The sequence below is a fragment of the Ranitomeya variabilis genome, chromosome 2, assembly GCF_051348905.1.
Source record: "Ranitomeya variabilis isolate aRanVar5 chromosome 2, aRanVar5.hap1, whole genome shotgun sequence".
In the NCBI taxonomy this organism is placed as follows: domain Eukaryota; kingdom Metazoa; phylum Chordata; class Amphibia; order Anura; family Dendrobatidae; genus Ranitomeya; species Ranitomeya variabilis.
In genome coordinates this window covers 657018005-657024540 of record NC_135233.1, presented here as the reverse complement: position 1 = coordinate 657024540, position 6536 = coordinate 657018005, and positions in this window count along the sequence as shown.

The following is a 6536-nucleotide window of genomic DNA, read 5'->3' as shown; positions in this document are numbered from 1 at the left end:
TCCTCCTGGGCCAGAATGGTGCTATCAAGATTATTCTTGCCTTCTCCTCCCTGATTTTCCTGATGACCAGCGGAAACAAAATTATTGGTGCAAAGGCATACGCTAGTTTGAAATACCATGGAGCTCAAAGGGCATCCACTATGTCTGGATGATCTGTTACGTTCAGGGAGCCAAATCTCTGTACTTGCTTGTTGTTTCTTGTGGCAAAAAGATCTATTTGAGGAAGACCCCACATGTCCACGATCTTTCAGAATATCTGATGGTTCAGACACCATTCTCCTTGCCTCAACATATGACGACCTAGAAAATCTGCTTTTAGATTGTCCTTGCCCTTGATATGAACAGCAGAGAGGGATAGTAAATGATCTTCGGCTAAATCGAAAATTTCTTCTGCGCAAGACATCAGGCTTTCTGATCTGGTTCCACCCTGCCTGTTCACATAGGCGACTGCTGTGGTGTTTTCCTTAAAGCTGTGGGAGATAATGGTGCAAAGCATGACTAACCGCATCCAATTTCTTTAGGTTTGATGACCCCTGTAATTCTCTTATGTTCCACTGACCCTGTGTGACACGGTCTCCCATATGGGCGCCCCATCCCGTAGGGCTAGCGTCCGTAGTGATTATACATGAAGGCTTCACCACCCAAGGGACTCCGCTAGACAGATGGGTTTTATCTAACCACCAAACCAGAGAAGATAAGACTTCCGCGGATAGAGTTATTTTTCCTCCAAGGTGACCTTGCAAACATCTCTCCTCAAAGAGGATCTGATGCAGCAGCTTCCGAGTATGATACTGGGCTCATTGGACCGCTGGGATACAAGATGAAAGGGAACCCTTAAAGACATCCGGGGTCTGTCCATTGCTGCTCTAATTTTTTCTTTAATGCGTTAAATCTTTACCTCTGGGAGTAGGCATCTCTGACTTGTTGAGTCTAGGTGAAGACCCCAAAAAGACTGGAGGGTTTGTGGTACGAGCCTGGATTTTTCGAAATTGATGATCCACCCTAATCCCTGCAAGGACGAAATTTTATCACCTAGACCAAAGGTCCCCAACATTTCTGATGTTGAGAGCCACATCCAGCCTTGAGAGGGTCGCGAGCCACATTCAGCTCCCGCCCCCTCAAAATAGTGGCAACCAAAGCCCACATTACAGGAATAACGGTAACCAAAGCTTTTCCAAAAGATTCAATCACCCCAAAGCAGTATACAAAGATCCAGGGGTTCCTACAATACCCCCCATTCAGGATACATACAAAAAAAGCAATGGAGTACATGTCCATAGATAATTAAATACAAATTTATTAAATCACAGAGTTACCAAAAGCAAATAAATACAAGTCAATAGACATACAAATACAACTCATTCAGTTTGAGAGAGCCGGGTAGCACAGACCAAAAAACTGATGTGGGGGCAACGGTGTGGATCCCTATCTGACGCCAGTACGTGGGTAAGAACTTGGAGGGTAATTTGTGATGTTTCTGAGCCTGTGTACAGGGTTCACCAACTTTTCTTATACGTTTTTACTATACCCTCGGGTAAATGCCCTTATACTTTTTGCACTACACACTTTATGGCGGTATATGACGTCTGGGAGTTCCACATCAGTTTTTTGGTCTGTGCTACCCGGCTCTCTCAAACTGAATGAGTTGTATTTGTATGTCTATTGACTTGTATTTATTTGCTTTTGGTAACTCTGTGATTTAATACATTTGTATTTAATTATCTATGGACATGTACTCCATTGCTTTTTTTGTATGTATCCAGTCTGTTAGGAGTGTCCTAAGTACATCTTGTTGATACCTTTATTTCCCCCTGTAAGCTCTCCCCACGGTGGTGTAGAGCATGGTGGAGAAATTTGGGAAATTTCCCTCCATTTTGGGCTTTTTTCTCAATACCCCCCATTCAGTATTCTCCTATAAAGCACTCCCAAGACACTGTCATATCCAGCTTCAAACACCTCCTCTGACAGGTGGTGTTATCTTGTCTTCAGTGTACCATTCTTAAATCATCTCAAAACCCATAAGACCAGTATATGTGCATTCAGATCTGCTCTTCTGTGCAGGGCTACTCACAAAATTCACCATTTTCAGATGTGCTTTTCATATCTGTTTGCTAGAACTGGAGCTAATGCACCAAGCTGGCAGACAGCCGTGAGCCACAATTCATGGGACCGCGAGCCACATGTGGCTCGAAAGCTACAGGTTGGGGACCCCTGACCTAGTCGATGTTTACATTGGGTGACCGAATTTCCTACTATGAGGAAGTTATCAATATATGGTATAATTAATGTATCCTTCTGACGTAAGAAAGCCATAACCTCCAACATCACCTTTGTGAACACTTGGGGTGCCATAGAGAGACCAAAGGGCATTGCCATGAACTGGAAGTGGTTGATCTCTCCTGCAAAGGACACTGCCACTGAGGTACTTCTGATGTTCGCCGTGTATGGGTAGATGATAGTATGCATCTACAGATCTAGGCCCGCCATCATACATCTAGGAAACAGAAGTTTTATGGTGGATCTAATTGATTCAATTTTTAATTTTTGATTGCGGATTGTAATGTAGGAGCCATCAGGTTTAGAGATCAGAGAGATCACGAGAGAGGTCCAGGAACTACCGGATATTACTCTGCCGTAGCAGGACCTGTGTGACGTCACAGTCACGTGATGCCTCACGTGACGGGCTATGGAAAGACACTAGGACCAAAATCCTGCTACGGCAGAGTACCGAGCGGCTAAGCCAAGCAACACAGCATTACTGACCAACAGGAGAGTATAACGAGTGCAGGATTTTTTAACTGCCACCGGCCGGGGCAGTTCCTGCTACCTGTTACTCTACAGATAATATCCGGTAGTTCCTGGACCTCTCTCGTCTCACTTTTTCTCCCCCCTCCTTTTTTTCCCCGGGACACGTAAGTGTGAGGACTGCGGCAAGATCCTGCATCGTAAACGGCAGTTATCCATCAGCCTAGACAGACCTTACACAGTCTTGTTTTCATTTGGTCTCTGTCTGCAGGATTCTGCGAGGGGCTTCAACCACGGAAGATCACACTTTCAGATAAGAAATTCCATCAGGTATATTGATTTATTCCATGTTTACATTGAATGTAAAGCAATTATCCCTTGTAAGTCTCTACATATAGAAGGAACAATTGTAATCCAGCGCAGATAACTCTCTTTTATATCTTTGGACTATATTGTTTTTAGTTACGGATAGGAGTGACCGTAACATTATCTGCTGCAGGTTTACTAGGTTATAAGCGCTACTGGTGTTTTTAGCAGAACCTTTATTAGAACTCCCTTAGACAAAGGGCTGTAAATTTCTGACTCAAGAGCCGCCTGTTGCACTGGCGACTTGAGAGATGTAACTATAAATGATTCATGGGGAATCTGATGGAAGTCTATTCTCAGTCCTTCTTTAACTTTGTTCAAGATCAAGGTACTCGCTGTTATTGTTTCACATTTTTGGAAAAAAAAAATGTAGTCTGCCTCCTACTGGAGGATCAGGATTATCTATATCCACCACCTTTCCGGAAGGAAGATCCTTTAAATATGGCACCTTTTTGCTTATCTTCCCTTGTAGTCCAATGGCTCTGTCTTTCTGACATCCCCCTTCTATTAAATGGACGTCTCCAAAATGTTCTCCTATAGAATGGAAGAGATGGATTAGGGAAACCTTTCTGTCCTTTGCCTTGGTGAGAATTTCATCTATGACATTTCCAAAGAGAAACTCACCCTGACACGGGACAGCGCAGAGTTTTGATTTAGACTGCGTGCCCCCTTTCCAGCTTTTGAGCCACAGAGCGCATCGGCATCATTAATCAGGCCCGCCGACCTGGCTGCCAGGCGTAAAGAGTCGGCAGAAGCATCAGCCATAAATGCTGCAGCGCCTCTGTAATGGAATGGCAGATAATTTGTCTCTAGACACCTGCTGAATCTGCTGTTCCGTACCAGAATGGACCTAGCCGTACATGTACTGGCTATGGCTGGTTTAAACACTCCTGTAGTGGCTTCCCACGACCTTTAAAGCGAAGATTCTGCTTTGCGATCAAGTGGATCTGCCAACATACCCGCATCTTCTTCTGACTGTCTGGAAGTAGAGGCTACCGCTGCATCTACTTTAGGGACCTTAGACTAATTCAATAGCTCCTCGTCACGAAACGGATACTTCCTTTTAGACGCTGAGGGAAGGATGCCCCGCTGATTCAGTTTGTCCCATTCCCTCTTGATTAGGGTTTTTAATGCTGGGATTACGGGAAAGGCTCTTTTCCTTTCTGCTAGCCATGCAAACATTATTTCTTGCAGTGTTTGGGCCTCCTTGGTATCTGTGCACCCTATACACCATGTTCAAAATTATTATGTAAATGACATTTTTCTCAGTGCAAATGACAGTCAGTCTAATAAAAGTCATCACCCGCTAGAGTATACATCGAATTTTATTTAAGAAACCTCCCAATGATAACAGTATAATCTCCAAAATGAAGACTCAAAATGCTGTGTTCCAAATTATTAGGCACGGTAGAATTTCTAAACATTTGATGTTTTAAAGAACTGAAAATGCTCATTTGTGGAATTTGCAGCATTAGGAGGTCACATTCACTGAACATAAAAACTATTTAACTACAAAACATCCTAACAGGCCAAGATACTTGTTAACATGGGAACAATTCTTTGATATCACCTTCACAATTCTTGCATCCATTGAACTTGTGAGTTTTTGGAGAGTTTCTGCTTGTATTTATTTGCATGAAGTTAGAATAGACTCCCCAGAGCTGCTGTTTTGATGTGAACTGCCTCCAACCCTCATAGATATTTTGCTTGATGATACTCCAAAGGTTCTCTATAGGGTTGAGGTCAGGGGAAGATGAGTTTATGTCCTTTTATGCCCATAGCAGCCAATGATTTAGAGGTATTCTTTGCAGCATGAGATGGTGCATTGTCAAGATTTCTTTGCTCATGAAGGCACGTTTCTGCATTTTAGACCATGGAAGAAAGTGGTCAGTCAGAAACTCAATATACTTTGCAGAGGTCATTTTCACACCTTCAGGTACCTTAAAGGGCCCTACCAGCTGTTTCCCCATGATTCCAGCCCAAGACATGACTCCTCCACCTCCTTGCTGACGTTATAGATCCTACAAGAGAACTACGGAGTATACAACACCCACCAGAATATAAATGTCAAAAATATCAAATTTTATTAAGGAGAACACACATAAAAGTCACAACAAATATAAATAGACATAGTACACGTTTTAGCACATGTATGGCGGACCAACCACACTGAAAATAGCACCTAGGGCTCAGAAATGACATATGCTGATGTCTACTGGGGACATGTTATTTAATCCATAACTAACCCACATAACTATAAAGTGCAAAAGTGCTCCACATGAGTAACAATTGTGCCCAATAACATCCTGCATCTTCCGTCATAAGTCAAACATAATTATCATGGTGTCCAACTATTCTGTCATTCTTACCCAAATATCAGTTGGTGCCAGTGTGTGTCCAGTGGCCCCGACGCGCGTTTCGCGTGAGCTTCCTCGGGGGGACATGCTTGTGTGTCAGACTGGGCTGTATTTAAAGATCTCCTGTCAGCTGTAGCGGCCATCGCGCACTATAATTGGCGCATGCGCACCGCCATTTCCGGAACGCCGCACATACCATCCCCGGCAACTGCGGCGATTGTGAGCAGGCAGAGGGAAATCCCTCAAGACGTCATTTCCTGCTCCACCGCTACTGAATGCCGGATAAGGTAATCTGCGAGCACCGTTGTGGCGCGCATGCGCGCATACACGCGCGGCCATCTTCATTAAGGGACAGACTAGTGGCAGCAGCGGCACTACAATATTAGGTATGAAATGGAGTAACCAATAATAAAACTATCGCAACTGTATCCAAAACATCTCCGGTCGGCTGTATCTTCGGACAGATGAAGAATCTGGAAGAAATTTGAAATTAGTCATGGACTATTTTTTTCATATATCTAGTATATAATGAGTTAGAACTATGTGGCAACAATAAGATGGCTATGATACATACTTAAGGGGCTATCTGGAGTACAGATTGGAGTAATGTATGGTACACTACTCCTGTCCTTGGTGTTTATTTATTTTTGTATATATGTTTTTGGGATTATACGGGACTATGCCTGTGTATATATATATATATATATATATATATATATATAGGTATTACAGGTACATTTTCTGATTTTAATGGGGACAAGATGGATGTTCTGAACTATTTTTTAGGCATCTATGGAATCCCCGTTTAATCCTTATTAGGATATTTCACATGAATATGGTCACAAGGGCACTGATTGCACTTTAGTCATTTTTTCATATACAGTGGGACTCTTTTTCTGGTTCCCTTTTTTCTTATATATGAGAGGGGTGTCCATATGAATGTCATTATCTGTGTTGGTCTTTATATATATTGTTTATGTTATATGATTAGGGGTAGGACCATGTGGTCTAATAATTATTAGGGGTATTGAGTTTTTTATACATATGTTTTATGTCACTTTTGGCATT